The sequence below is a fragment of the Puma concolor genome, chromosome D4 (assembly GCF_028749965.1).
Source record: "Puma concolor isolate L17-30 chromosome D4, mPumCon1.1.hap2, whole genome shotgun sequence".
NCBI lineage: Eukaryota > Metazoa > Chordata > Mammalia > Carnivora > Felidae > Puma > Puma concolor.
Window position 1 is genome coordinate 47,551,387 of NC_141679.1, and position 16,232 is coordinate 47,567,618.

Below are 16,232 nucleotides of genomic sequence, written 5' to 3' on the forward strand. Positions count from 1 at the left end.
CTCTGTCTCAAAAATAAATAAAAACATTACAAAAATAAATAAACTGAAAATTCTTGTCTCCCTTTAAGTCTAGAAAAGTCTCAGCAATTATTTCTTCAAATATATATTGTCATTATGTCTGCAATTCATTATTTCCAAATATCCTACTAGATAAATTCTGGTGTTCTCAGTCTATCCTTCATGTCTCTTAAATGTTCTTTTGTATTAAAAAATAAAAAGCTTACCATGTTTTTATATAAAAAATATCTCTCTATAGTTTGTTTTTAGGAAGCTTCAGTAATACATTTTAGTCCAATCATTTCTTTGTTACTGTATTCACTCTAAATTTTATATTTTAGAATTTTTATATAAACATATCATTTTATTTTCAAATATTTTAAAAGATAATATTTCATTTTCAAATGTTTATTTTGAAATGTTTTAAGTGAATGCATATCTTATTAACCTTGTTTTGTGTAATTGTTGTCTTTATTTGTTTCAAATTTTTGTACTTGTTACAGAAATCAGGCCTTCATTTTATTTCACTTGCCATAATAAAATATTTATTCCATACTTTTAAAACCGTTTCCATGAAATTAATTTTAGCTGTAGGGAATTCATATTCTGCTTTTCATTTTTGACACTATATTTCTTCATGTATTTTAGCATTTTTGTCTACAAATTCATTTTAAGTGGAGGTTTTCTTTTGTTTTTATTTGTAAGTTTCTCTCTCTCTCTCTGTCTCTCTTTCTCTCTCCTTCTGTGCTTATTCCACATGGGCAGGTGATATTGCAGTTATTTCTACTACCCATCCAGTCCCTCTTTCCATAACTAGATCTTATGAATCTGTTGCCAAACCCAAGTTCAGCGGCCCATCGCCTGAAAGATCATTACTCAAGAGACAAGGTTTTGTTTTGTTTCTTTTCTTTTTAAGAAAGGGTCTACTTTTTATTTTTTTTAATGTTTATTTATTTTTGAGAGAGAGAGAGAGACACAGACAGAGCGTGAACAGGGGTGGAGCAGAGAGATAGGGAGACAGAATCTGAAGCAGGCTCCAGGCTCCGAGCTGTCAGCCCAGAGCCTGACGCGGGGCTTGAACTCACAAACCACAAGATCATGACCTGAGCCGAAGTTGGAGGCTTAACCGATTGAGCCACCTAGGCGCCCCAAGAGACAAGTTTTGATTGGAAAGGAATTTGAGCTTTATTCACAAGGCCAACAACCTGGGGAGAAGGCAGGCTCTCATCCAAAAGCAAACTCTTGAGGTTTCTGCCTGGTCTAGGGGTTTTTAATGGGTTTAGGGTAGCTCATCAGCAAAGAGAATGCAGTGGCCCACAGCACTTCTTGATCGTATGCAGACTTAATGATGTCAGCTACAGATGTTACCTCAGTACTCCAGGCTTGGGCAAGAGGGTCCAGTTCTTGTTTCGTGATGTATAGGAGTACTCTGTTCTTTCTGCAGAGTTGGGTAAGGTCTACAAATACACAAAGGGAGGTAGTTAAAAGAAAGAAAAGCATTTCGCTAAAAAAAAAAAGAAAAAAAAATGTTAGGCTAGGGGCACCTGGGTGGCTCGGTAAGCACCTGACTCTTGATTTTGGCCTACAGTTTGTGAGATCAAGCCCCACATGGGGCTCTGCACTGGCAGTATGGAGCCTGCTTGGGATTCTCTGTCTCCGTCTCTCTCTCTGCCCCTCCTCTGCTCATGCTCTCTTTCTCTCTCAAAATAAATAAACATTTTAAAAAAATTTCTAGGCTGATCAGAATGACAAGGTGGCTTCCAACAGACTTGCTAGCCTGTGTCCTGGGAAAGTTCTTGGTCCTTCACTCCTCAAGGCTAGTGGTCTGCAAATCTCAAAGAAAGTAAGTTAGTTCTATTACAGACCAAGGGCCTTACGTCAGCAAGTAAGGAATAAGTTAACTCGAAGCAAATTAACCTTTAAGACCAGTTGGAGTGCTGTTATAATTCCAGTTCAGGCTTCTTTTGCCTTGTGGCGTTACTGCGAATGTCATGTATGCAGCACTGATCCACAAAGCGAGCTTTTTCAGATTCTGATGGAGAGAAGCTCTCCATATTTCCTTTTGTCTCTCTTCCGTGTGCGTGTCTGTGTGTGTGTGTGTGTCTGTGTGTGGTTTTGTTCATTTCACATAGGAAAAATAGACACAGGTTTTGGTTTTCCTCACCTTCTGTAATAGTTGAGGGTTCCAGGAAAAGTCCAAACTCAGTCCCTAGTTTTAAGACATTAGCCTGGCCTCAGTCCTCTGTTTTACATAGAATGCTTTCAGTCATCCTTAGCCCGTATGAGCCAAACCCTAGATATCCCTCCCTCCTTCTTATTGTAGAACCACTCCCTCCATGATAGTTGCTTAATATTTCCGTTCTTTTCTGTGTCTTAGTTATAGGCATTTTTTTTTCTTTTTATTTTACCTGGGTCATTTGGTTTATTCATCGTTATAATTTTATCTGGCATTGCTATGTTTAGTATAAAGAGGTTTCAAGGGATAAACTTTACTCACTAGGTCATCTCCAAATGTCAAGATACAATAATACAAATTATGATCTCAATGATTAGAGTCATAGATATCTTGGTAATCTCAAGGGAAATAATCTTGTGGTAAGGTCTGAATTTTGTCATTTCGTCTAGAAGGTCACTGTCCTCATCTCCATATGTAGTGCTGCCTCTTCCCTAAAGAATTTGGGAATGAGAAATGTTTGTTTCACCATAAGAGTCAGCAACAGTAATAATTATTGAGAACTTACCATGTGCCAGACGGTGTTCTAAGTGTTCAAAATGAATTAATGCATTTAATCCTCATGACAATATTAGGCATATATTTCATCATTTGCCTTCTCTCAAAGATAAAAAAGAAATGACACACAGAATGGTTAAGTACATTGCAAATGTCACTCAGCCGGTAAATGATAGACCTGATATTTGAGGCTATGTGAGCTGGGGCCTAGATTCATAACTAGTATTCTCTGCTGCCTTACAGTGGACTTGTGGACACATTGTAAGGTCACCTAAAATGATTCACAAATACGTATAATCCCTTTGAGTGAGAACAAGACCTGTGACTTGCGTCTAACCAACAGCATATGGCAAAGACGATAAAACTTTACTCCCGCGCTTACGTTGCATCGTATAAGATGCCACCTTAGCGGACTAGAACCATAGACTTCTGTTGACTTCAAACTTGCAGGCAGCTATGAAGAGCATACCAGTGGAGACGGTCACAAAGAATGAAATTGTACAGACTCCAAGAGCTTACAGCCTCAGTCCTACAACCAGTAGGAACTGAATTCTGCCAACAACTATATTAGCCTGGAAGAGAACGTTGAGCTTTGGGGGACACCACGGCAGTAGCTGAAACCTTGAGTGCAGCTATAGGACCCTGAGCAGGGAACCAAGTTAAGCTGTGCCCAGATTTCTGACACTAAAAAAAAAAAAAAAAAAAAAAAAAAAAGAAAAAAAAGAAAAAGAAATAGTAAAGGTGTATTGTTTTAAGCCTCTGTTTGTTTTGATTTTTTTATATTTTTTTATATTTATTTATTTATTTTGAGAGAGAGAGAGGGAGGGAGGGGCAGAGGGAGAGGGAGAGAGAGAATCCCAGGCAGGCTCCATGCCACCAGCACAGAGCCCGACATGGGGCTCGATCCCACGAACTGTGAGATCATAACATGAGCCAAAATCAAGAGTCTGACACTCAACCGACTGAGCCACACAGGCGTCCCTTGTTGAGATTCTTTAAGGAGCAATAGAAAAGTATTACAGCAAGGTAGAGATGAGCTTCTGTGTAAGCCATGATGATATTTTACTTTTCTACAGCTGTACTTGAGCTCTACTATGCCCATGACCATATAGGCTACTGTTAATGCTTTTGTTATTTTGATTGTTATTATTACATTATAATCATACTCATGTTAATAACAATGAGGCATGAAACAGCGCTGTAACAGAGCTTAAAAGTGCCAAGTCTCTATTCTTTTCTTCAAAGAGATGTTATTCAATGCAAAACTCCTTAGGAAAAGAGTTAAAAAGAAAGCAAAATAGAAATAAACACACCTTATGGCAATAAAACTTTCAACTCAATATTACTTTTATTTTTTATTTTTAAAAAAATTTTTTACATTTATTTATTTTTGAGAGACAGAGACAGAGCACAAGCAGGGGAGGTGCAGAGAGAGAATGAGACACACAATCTGAAGCAGACTGCAGGTTCTGAGCTGTCAGCACAGAGCCAGACGCGGGGCTTGAACTCACAAACCGTGAGATCATGACCTGAGCCGAAGTCTGACGCGTAACTGACTGAGCCACTCAGGCGCCCCCTTAATTTTATTTTGAAGCCATTTCAGTGGGAAAAAACATAAGTGTGCTTTCAAAATAAGGTCTATGACTGTGCTAGATTACACAAAGTGTGCCCAAATCCTTGCACAGATGAGAACGCCCACACAGAACTAAAACCTGTGTTATACACAGAAGGAGTCACCCGCCAGCATCAGCAAATTGATAACTTGCATAAAGTATCTCTTACTAAGAGTGCACGTCGGGGTGGCGGCATTGTCACCTCTTTGGTTAATGATGTTGCAGCCTTGAACATATTCAGATGCCCTGGCTCTGAAGGTAGAGCCACTTCATGAGCTTAATCAAAGTTCATGACGTATTGCCTCAACTCAGAAATGTATATGCCCTGCACCATTCTGAGCTCTTACCAGCTTTGAAGACCCCTCCCAAACTACAACTGACCATCTCCTCTTTGATCCTCCTGGACACGAATAGAGTAGCGCTGGGGTTGGTGTGTGCATGCATGCAGATAGCATCGCCACTTTCCCCGATGCATTATGTTTGTATAAACTCCACATTACACCCATTTCCATTAACCTTAGACCTCCCTCTTCGCCCAAAGGTAGCAGTTTAAAAACAAACGCCCTTATACAATGTACGGGTAAGTTCATGCAAATAACTTGTAACGCTTAATTAAATGAAATTGTTATCAGCAGACGTCATCTTTCAACAACCATGTATTGGGAGCTTTATCTGTTGAAAATTATCTGTAAGATTGACTTGACTTTTAAGGCAGTATGTGAGTTTCTCATTAGCCTTATTATCATTTCTGAATCATAAATATGTAAATGATGAGTTTCACACGGGAGATTTAATTCTGCACTCTTATTTCTGATTAGCTGGAGACACACTCTGGCTCTGTCAGATAATTGGTAACACTGCACACCAATAAGGCATTTCCCTACGCTTCATCAGAAGCAGCTGAAATTAGAGAAGGCAGGGCTGTTACGTTTTTGACAGTTTTGTAACACTGACTTGTTAAAGTTTTAACTCAGCCATTAATATAGTCCATGAATTATTAATACAATTTTTATGTCAAGGTTCTTTTTTAAAGTTGAGATCTAAGACTAAAGTAAAATGCTCTGGGAAAGAGAATGCTTTCATTTTTTTCCATCATATTTTTTAAAATTCTGTACTAAACAATAAACACCGACGTGATATGAGAACAAGGGGGAAAAAAACACATACTGACCGTATACTGTGAACCGTCTACTCCGTAGCTCATAGGGTGAGAATATTTGTCAACTTTTAAATGTCTGGCACTAGGTGCACTTTTACTACTTTAATATATGATGTTTGGTATTGAAAATATGAACTTAGTCCCTTTGTTAGTAGGAATTGCACAGAAGGAAAACTCTGTATCAATTTTTCTCAAGTTGCCTAATCATTCTAGAAATAAACAAGTTTCAGTTTTACTTCAACCTAGGGAAATCTAAGCAGTTTCCATTCATAAAGAATACATTTTTGGGGAGCGCCTGGGTGGCTCAGTCAATTAAGCGTCTGACTTCAGCTCAGATTATGATCTCGTGGTTCATGAGTTTGGGCCCACCTTGGGCTCTGTGCTGACAGTTCAGAGCCTGGAGCCCACTTCAGATTCTCTCTCTCCCTCTCTCTCTCTCTCTCAAAAATAAATTAAAAAAAATTTAAGAGTACATTTTATTTCCCTGACAAGGCAATACTTATATCCCCACCAAGTTCATGAACTCCTATGAATAAGAAATAACTCTCTTGGGGCGCCTGGGTGGCTCAGTCGGTTGAACGTCCGACTTCAGCTCAGGTCATGATCTCGCGGTTTGTGGGTTCAAACCCCGCGTCGGGCTCTGTGCTGACAGCTCAGAGCCTGGAGCCTGCTTCGGATTCTGTGTCTCCTTCTCTCTCTGCCCGCCCCCCCCCACCCCTGCCCACACACTGTGTCTCTCTCTCCTTCAAAAATAAATAAACATTAAAAAAAAAAAAGAAATAATTTTCTTTAGCTGCATTCTGTGTTCTACACTAGTACCCAACAACGATCCACATTGAATGCCTGTTTACTAAATAAAGAAGTAAGTCATTACTTAAAGAAAAATACTATTTCAAAGTATGCTAGTCATAACCTCTAGTGGAAATACATAAGAATTTTTTAAATATCTAACAACTGGGGCGCCTTCCCGGCTCAGTTGGTTAAGCGTCTAACCTCAGTGCAGGTCATGATCTCGCCATTCGTGGGTTTGAACCCCGTGTCGGGCTCTGTGCTGACAGCTCGGAGCCTGGAGCCTGCTTCGGATTTTGTGTCTCCCTTGTTCTCTGCCCCTCCCCCATTTGCGTTCTGTCTCTCTGTCAAAAATAAATAAAACATTAAAAAATTTTTGAATATCTAATTGATCATTCTTTTTTTTAAATATGTATTTATTTTTGAGACAGAGAGAGAGAGTGTGAGCAGGGGTGGAGCAGAGAGAGAGGGAGACACCGAATCTGAAGCAGGGTCCAGACTCCTGGCTGTCAGTACAGAGCCTGATGCAGGGCTTGAACTCATAAACTGTGAGATCATGACCTGAGCCGAATTCGGATGCTCAACCAATTGAGTCACCCAGGTGCCCCACAACTGATCATTCTTAAACCTACTATACAAATTTCTTAAAGGGACTGCAATATCTAGATGGCTATTAGTTCATTACTTCTGTTTCAAAAATTAATATTAACATATTCATGAAAATTTGTGCTACAGACGATTATTAAACTTTCAAAACAATTTGAGATTTTTTTCCCAAAGTTTTTCTATGGAATGAGTCACTAATTATCACAGGCAGCACTGTGATCCTATTGACTTAGCATCTGTTCACGCTCACTCCTCCCAGCTGCATTCCTTGATTTTTACCACTTTCAAAGCTGATCACAACACAGCATCCCTTCAGAGTAGGATCAGTTTCTTATATTGAGATTATTTCAATGCTAATTAAAACACCAATGTTTTAAAATCAATGCCTATTTGGTGTAGCAAAAGATCGCAGTCATTTTCACAGGCTTCCATTCTGGCCTCTCTAAATCTAATTCATTCACAGCTGATTTTTCAGCATAAGTACATTTTCCCTTAAAAAGATAAGTGAGTTATTACATGCGAAACAAGATTTGGTGTGAAATTTAATTCCGATTGTCAGCACACACAATTGAATGGAGTACATTGTCCTTAATGAATCTTGTACTCATGTGCATCCACACATTTGTTGATTCTACAGTAAGTTATGAAACAAAAAAAAATAGCAGAAAATGTGCTGAATATTGCAAAATTGAGAGAGGGCTGAATGCGTAGAATGCTGTATCCAAGACATGCAAATCAATCATATGAGGACTATGTAGAAGGCAAGTGGTAAAGCTTCCACTGGTAGATGTGAAGGGGTAGTTCTAGGGCTGTGAAAGTTGATGCTAGATATTCTTGGTAATTAGAAATGAATGCTCACTGCTGCTCTGAGAACGGAGCTCAGGTGCACTTATCTTCACACATGAACCAGCCATATAACATAGAGTGAAATGAGAAATGAGCTATCAATTCCCAGCTCAATTATCAGCCATCGTGAGCTAAAACAGTAAGGCAGCATAACACCACAATTAACCACATGGACTGTGGGCCCAGTGTCCTTATTAATAAGACAGGGAAATAAGACTTATTTCGTATGTTGTTAATAGGATTAAGTGAGATAGTGTAAGGCTTGTTACATAACAGAATATTCACCAGATGTCATGGCATTTTTTTTCCTTTAATTTCCATTTCCCTGATTATCCAAGAAATAGTGGTAAAAATTCAAACACTACATATATTAACCTAATATCCTACCCTTTGAAGAAGAGAAATGTTGACAGCTTTGTGTATAGTTTTCCAGATTTATTTTTTTCAATTAGGTAATTCATTTTTAGAAGACATTGCTCTGAAAGCTAGGAAACGTTTTAAAATGATCCATGTTGGGGTTTGAAGGGATCCAAAAATAGCAAAACTCTTCCCATCCATAAGGACTTACTCAATAGAGTAATAAACCACAGGAGCAAATCAGACAGAATCCATATATCAGCTTTATAGGTGCTAAAGTTGGATTACCTAAATAATAAATATGTGTTTATTCTGTTTGGTACCTTCTTTCATTCTCAGAGTTCTCTGAGTGTGGACAACAAAATATACGGTCACCAAGCTAAAGTTTATATTGGAGAATGTCACTCAGATATGGGGAGATATTTGACTTCCTAATAATAAATTCCATAATTAGTGCATCTTGTATATACAGTCATAGGTAGTACCAGACCAGCACAGGCATTCCCACATAGAGGGGCTTACTTAGACAAACTTACGGAAGAAGGAACACAGCAGCATATTCTGGCTGTCCTCCTGGCTCTGTAGACAAATGGGGCAGAAAGTCCGTGTGATGCATGCCTCATATATTTCCCCAACCTACCAATTTGGTAACTCACCATTTGTAGATAGGAGTAAGAGGCAGAGCAAGAGCCCAAGAGTATTTTATGTTGGATGGTAATCAATGTAGACATATAAGGTCAGGGAAAGGAGTGACCCCCTCCTGAAAAAATGCATCTGGCTTTCTATCTTAGAGAGATCACTTAGCAAGAACCTGAAGAAGCCTAAAAACTGGCTTCTGTTGCATTTTCCGAAGTGATGTGACCTAAGTTTTATTACATTTATTTATTATATTGAATAAATAGAATATTTGGAAACATAAAAAATAAAAATCACCAACAATCCAATGACTGTCACGTGTATGTTTTCATATATATCCTTCTGGTCTTTTTTTCAATGTAAATATAGCTAGCTAGATAGAAGGATAAATAGTAGTATGTGGCCTTCCTGTAGCTCAAGACACTTGAGGATTTGTCCTTTGATTGAACACTCTTTTAATGATAATCCAAGGAACTTACTAGAGTATAACAAGATCCCAGAAAAATGAGAATCTGGCTAAGGTAGCATGTATAGGATCAAGCACCTGAAATTTATGTATATTGTTTACTGAGTAGTGATATTTATGAGATATGGTTATTCTAGAGAATGAAATTGGTCATATATCCCTCAAGAGACCACATAACCAAGGCATAAAAACTGAATATATTACAGATCTGGTACCCAACCAGTCTAGAATTTTGTGTCCATACAGATCCCAAAGGCAAAGCGGATGAAGTGGATGGGACATTCAGAAGTCACAGTGAGAGAAATTTAGATCTTAAATCCACTAGGGAATTGTCCTTTGCTTCAGTTTTCTGTTGCTATGTAACAAAACTTAGTGGCTCAATTATATCAGCACCATTTATCTGTTACCTTGACAAGGAAGGAGGGAAGCACATCTCTGCTCCATGCGGCTTCAGCCAAGATGGCTCATCAGCTGGTGTTGTCATTTTGGCACCTTGATTCACCATATGAAGCTGTCCATGTAGCATCTTAGCAGTCACGTTCCAAGAAGGAAGAAGTATAAGGTGCCAGGCTTTCATATTGCTTCAACTTAAAGTTCCAGAACATCAGCAAGCACTTAAAGGTCCAGTCCAATTCAAGAAGAAAGGATGAAACCCCACCCTTTGATTGGAGATGTGGTATGTACCTATAGAGAGGGGAAGAATTTTGGTAGGTAGTGGGAGAATCTCTAGGTACCCAGGGTTATTGTGTTACCTGTTTTATATCGTTTCTTAACATAACGTAATCTTAGGGCTGGGGGAGCCAAATCTTGCCTCATGGGTTCAGTTGCCAATCCAAGGCCAAGACCATTGCTGTTGGCTGAATAGAATAGGTGTTGCAATAGATATATTTGTTCTTAATATATTGGTGTCATCCTGGATATGTTTTTGTGTATCCTTTCATGTTCACTTAATATTATATTTTGAGCAATCTTCTCTGCCATCAAATGTTTTCAAAAACATGTTTAAGTGCTGGATAATATTTCTTTAGATGAAACGTTTAAATTTCTTGACCATTGCTACTATTAGATATTTTATGTGCATTTGCTTTTTTATAAATAAATATTTAATGATGCTGTTGTATAAATATTGGTGCATATCTAAGTTACATTTTTAGGCTAAATTTCTAGAAGTAGAATTGCTAGGGTCAAATGTGTCTAAGATTTGTAAGTTAGTTTGACAAAATCTCTTCCAGAAAGATGTTCCATTTTGTTGCCTTTTCCAGCCGATATTGGACTTACAATTTAAATATTCTTGTCAGTGCTTGCAAATGCAAACTCACTCATTTTGGTTTATGTTTTTCCTGTTGTCTTGAATATTGTATTACCTACTAAACACATTTATTCTTTTTTAAGTCATTATAAACTATTTATTTATTTTTAAATTTTTTAATGTTTGTTTATTTTTGAGATAGAGACAGAGACAGAGACCAAGCATGAGCGGGGGAGGGGCAGAGAGAGAGGGAGACACAGAATCTGAAGCAGGCTCACAGAATCTGAGGGGTCAGCACCAGCCTGACAGGGGGCTAGAACTTACGAACCATGAGATCATGACCTGAGCCAAAGTCGGACGCTTAACTGACTGAGTCACTCAGGTGCCCCGACTTCTGTCCTTATTTATTTATTTATTTATTTAGGCTCCATGCCCAGCGTGAAGCCCAATGTGGGGCTTGAACTCACCACCCTGAGATCAAGACCTGAGCAGAGATCAAAAGTTGGACACTTAATCAACTGAGCCACCCAGGTGCCCCATTTTTAAACATCTGTCATCTTTTTTTTTCAAATATGATAAGGCTGTTGTTTTCATTTCATTCTAGAGGATAACCTTCTAAGTTTTAAAAGTCAGTGACATATACAGCACAAGATGGGTTCACTACACAAGCATCTTGCATGCCATGGTCCCCTCTGGCCTGACCTTCTCCTTCGTTCCCTCATAGACAATCACCTACACCTCCTGTAAAACTCTGCTCAACCACCATCTTGCCTGGGCTACCTGTCCTCACTTCTCTAAGTAGGAGAGTGAACTTCTTTCTCGGTGTCCTCATTGTGTTTATGCATACGGTTACAGGTTTTTCTTAGCACATGATGACAATTCCTGTCCCTTATAGACTGAGATTTTTCATTAAAATTCAATAAAATTTGGAAGCCTACTTTATGACAAGTAGTATGCTAGGTACATAGGTCACAAAGGTAAGCGCATATTTCCCCTTATTTATGGACAAAATAGACATCACATCGTTTTCTTGTATCTCCCACAGTGCCTTCTTTGAATATAATAATAGTAATCGTAAAATGCTGTTCAGTATTGAATAAATGAATTACCAGAAAAAATAAAAATAGCCGAGACTCAAGCCATTTTCAGGGAAAAGTCTGGCAGAAAGTCCTTTTCTGAAAGGATTACTTAGGAAATGTAGTAAGCCTACATTGGCATGGCTTAGCCTATAGAGTTTTTAAATGTTTTGTTCAATGAGTATTTTTATCTCCTCAAGCATAATTATTAGGCATCACAGAGGAAGCAAAATGAAGATTTGCTTTCATCTTCCATTATTTTCATTTAAAAATCACAAAGCATCAGTGGACCTTTCTTTCTATCTTGCTGGTTAGATGCCTCTGTTCCCTGCGGCTATTAGTCCCAAGGATAAAAATGTGAAGTTTCTATAAATGACTTTGTCAATTTTATTTAGAAAACCAAAGTTTCAAAGTGACACCAAGTCAGGCAACTGCAAATGTTATTGAACTTCACCCTCATATGTATACCTTCGGGGGAATTTTCTTGCACAAAGAAGAAAAAAGTAGTGGCAGAGAATTGTTTTCCAAAGCACAAAATGATTTCCCTTGCTACCAGTGTCACCTATGTAATGACAAAAATTTCAAAATAGCTATCTGAGTTTTCCATTTTGTTTTCGTTAAATCAGTCCTCAGAAGAGATAAATAGTTTTTCAATATGTTAGATAAACTTATTTTTCTTTATTGTTGAACCTATTGGCTTGTATTACTTAATTTCTGCACAGCCTACCACAATATGCTAAAGCACCTGGGGATCATTAAAATATTGAGGATGATTATATGGAAGCTGATGAATAATATTTTCATCTGCGTTACATAAATAAATTTCATTGTCCTATATTGTGAGCAAGAATAACATGGTCAAAGCTTGAAGAGGCGGCAGGAAAGGAAAGTAATAAAGCAGCAAAAACTAGAGACTAAAGGGCTTTCAAAGGAAATTGAAATCATAACAGAAATGCAGATATGAGGAAGGTACAGTGTTTCTGAAACAATCGCACATTCTGGAGTCTGAGCAGTTATTGGAGATTCAAAACGAGTAGTCAAAACAAGCTTAATGACAGAGGAGAAACTTCAGACTGCCTTCTGAAAAATTGTAATGTGTTCATGTCCATTTACAATATTCTCTGTTTGAGTCCGTGGAGATTTTCAATTTGTTTTGAGAGAAAAGCTGAACAAGTAATCTCATAATAAACTTACAATAATATGTCGTTACTTTTTCCAGCTAGGGTTGCCCAACCTCAACCTCCAAGTTTATTTGACTCCTACTCTCACTTGAATCAGAATGGCTTTAATAGACCCTTCCCAACCAACCGTTGTGGAACTATCCATCTAGAATCTGTCGCACTGATTTGACTGTCTTTCAGGTCTATAACTAGGCAATGTTCCTGAGACACCAAATTCGTTTTGTGCCCCAGTTTAGATAACTGGGTCTCTGTCTTCTTTCTTCTACCTCAGTCCCTATTTTTATCATCTAAGAAATTCCCTAATGCTATTAGGACTGCACCTTTGCTTTGTTCCTATCTTGTGACCAGGGAAGAGAGAATGGCCTCTATAATCCAGCCACCTACTGGAGCCCTGCTACTTGCTGAGAGACTAACCCTTGCCTGGTGTCTCGTTATCATTACCATATTACACTGGCTTGTTTTGTCCACCATTTGCTAACATTGAGGGACATCGTTAAGAATCAGCCAGCTCTGTAAAATCCACTTCTGTGAGCCCTGGTAAGCTGCTGTGGAGGCTGTCTCTCACCATCCTGCACCGTGAGTTCTTTATGAGGATCCATAAGAAGACTTTCTCTTGGACCATAGAAACAGTAATCGTATTGCTTTATCTAAATTGCATTATTTAGGTAAATTGCATTATTAAATGCATTATCTAAATTGCATTTATTTTTATTGGCTTGTTTGTTTTTACGTTTCGGACCTCTGAATTATGTAACTGACCATGTTTTCCACTTTTTGATAGCTGTTAGAAAATTCAGCATCCACTTCTATCGATTATGCAGAACGACGCAGCCAATATTTTTTTGCAGTCATCTCATCCCTGACTCTCTACCAAGTTATCTCCCCACCAGAAAGGCTCACCTAATTATTTTTAGTTTGATTTTACTTTGCTGAATTGAGTGTATTTTTCTAAGCTGTTTATGGCTTGGGGCAGGGTAAACATGGGATAAAATGGATAAGTACTATGGCAACACTGCTTCCTGTGCCAGCCTGCGGTCACGTGATGCACTTTATTCAGGGATGAATCTCCCCAGCCTCCACCATCCTAATGTTCTGCTCTGACTGCGGATATTCAGAATCCACATGTGGGTCTGTGTCCCTAGTATCTGCCCCGGGATATGGGGTAGAACAGTTCTAGCATCGAAGTCCTTTCAGCCTTCTCTGTGTTGCTGAAGATGATTTGTAGAGCAAAGTCAGATAGTCTAATCTTTGGTCTGTGGGCCTTCAGATATAAACAGCTTCTAAAGCCTCTTTCTCACCTTTAACAATCTCATTTTTAAATCTCTTCAAAGAAGGAACTTCCGCTACCTCCTTCAATAATCCATTTCGATGTACAAAGTATTTCAGGTGTAGAAATTCCTATTTCAAAGCCTATTCCTATTTCAAAGCCTTATTGCTTTACAGTAAGTATGCTGTTAAAGCTCAAGGGCGGTAGAAGAGAGCATCTATTCGTTCTCTCAAAGGTGGTCATTAACCATAATCTCAGGTGTAAACGTTTTAAGAAGAGTCAGCTTACAATGGAGTACTACATGGCAATGAGAAAGAATGAAATATGGCCCTTTGTAGCAACGTGGATGGAACTGGAGAGTGTGATGCTAAGTGAAATAAGCCATACAGAGAAAGACAGATAGCATATGTTTTCACTCTTATGTGGATCCTGAGAAACTTAACAGAAACCCATGGGGGAGGGGAAGGAAAAAAAAAAAAAGGGAGAGGATAGAGTGGGGGAGAGCCAAAGCATAAGAGACTCTTAAAAACTGAGAACAAACTGAGGGTTGATGGGGGGTGGGAGGGAGGGGGGGATGGGTGATGGGTATTGAAGAGGGCATCTTTTGGGATGAGCACTGGGTGTTGTATGGAAACCAATTTGACAATAAATTTCATATATTAAAAAAAAAAAGAGTCAGCTAACATATTGCTTACGTTTTCAATGTGTCATCAAACATCCATTAGCCAATGCATATGGAAGAACCGCAGCAGGGTTAGCTAGCATTATTATTGGTTGTTGTTCTCTTTCATACACTTAAAAATATAAATGTATGTATTCTTCTAAAAAAAAAAAAAACCTGATAAGGTGGGAGCTATTATTATCTCTGTAGTGACGATGTGAAAACTGAGGCACAGAGATACTTAGGAATCTTCTTCTGGTCACGACCAGCCTCAGGTGATGGAGCCAGAATCCAAATTCAGGACATTTGGTGCCAGAACCTATCTGTGAACGTTCCACTGCCTCTAAATTCCAAGGCCTATGCAAATGGCCAGATGTCCCCAATCTTTGTAGAAGTCTCGTTTCTTGTTTCTCATCCTCTAGGTAAGCCACATTCCCCTGAAACAACAATATCTCATATAACGCTGCATATTTTATATGAAATTTGAATATTTTGATTTAATGGTACTATTACAACTCCATAATTTTCTATTGTTTTCAGTGCAAACGGACAGTATTTTAGTTTCAGGCTTGTGTGAGCTTGCCCAGACTCAGCTCTTCATAATTGTGATCCTGTTTCAACGGAAAGAGGGAAAAGTGAAAACAATTTCCACTTTCTATATATCTGAACTTGAGGATTATCAATAAGTGAACTATATTCATAGTTCACAAAGTAAGAATCTAACTCTGCTTTACATAAAACTGGTCAGAAATCTCACAACTATCAGTTCTCATTATATACGTTAGGTTGATATAATTATATTGTCATATCGACTACCATATCACTGCCCTAAATTTCAACTGTCATTTTCCAGCACTGCAAAATCATAGATCTAAGCTCTTATAATACATCGTTGCATTGATTGCACACAAGAACTCTATGACCTAGATAGAATTATTAACCCTGTTTTACAGGTGAGAAAAATCAGGACTCAGAAAAGGTAAGTAACTGGCCTCAGTTGACTCATTTAGTTCTTAGATGGGATCAGAACGTTTTTTGCCAAGCGTGTCTAACAGGAAAGAGCAAGGTTTTATTATAGTATAAACAGTGTCAACATTATAATTGCTTACAAACATGTAACACTTGTCAGACACTCAGAGCATGATTGCCCCTTTGCATCAAAGTTTATTGAAAATCCTTTGCAATCTCTTAACCAAACCAAGTTTGCAACCCAAGCAAAGGAATGATGGTGAAGTATGGCCCACTGGCCACCAGGGGGAGTAAGGCCCAGATCCATCCTGAGTCGTCCTGAACTCAGCAGGCTTTTCCTTGTTTGTATTATTCTGGTGGTATATGGAGAGACTCTCTCAGAAAAAGCATAGAGTAAATCTAAGGGGTTTTGTAAATCAAAGGTCAACATCTCTTTGAACTACACCTGGTGGTAAATGTATGTCTTTGAGTTATGAAACTTGATCGAGGACTGACAGAATGTGATAAAAAGAAATCAAAGAAATGGAACCTCTACTTCCTCCACACTACTTTTCAGCATTATAAAAATTTGAAAGTGTCTGGGAGAACAGTTAGCCACAAGGGTTTTTAAGGTATTGATTTCTGGGAGA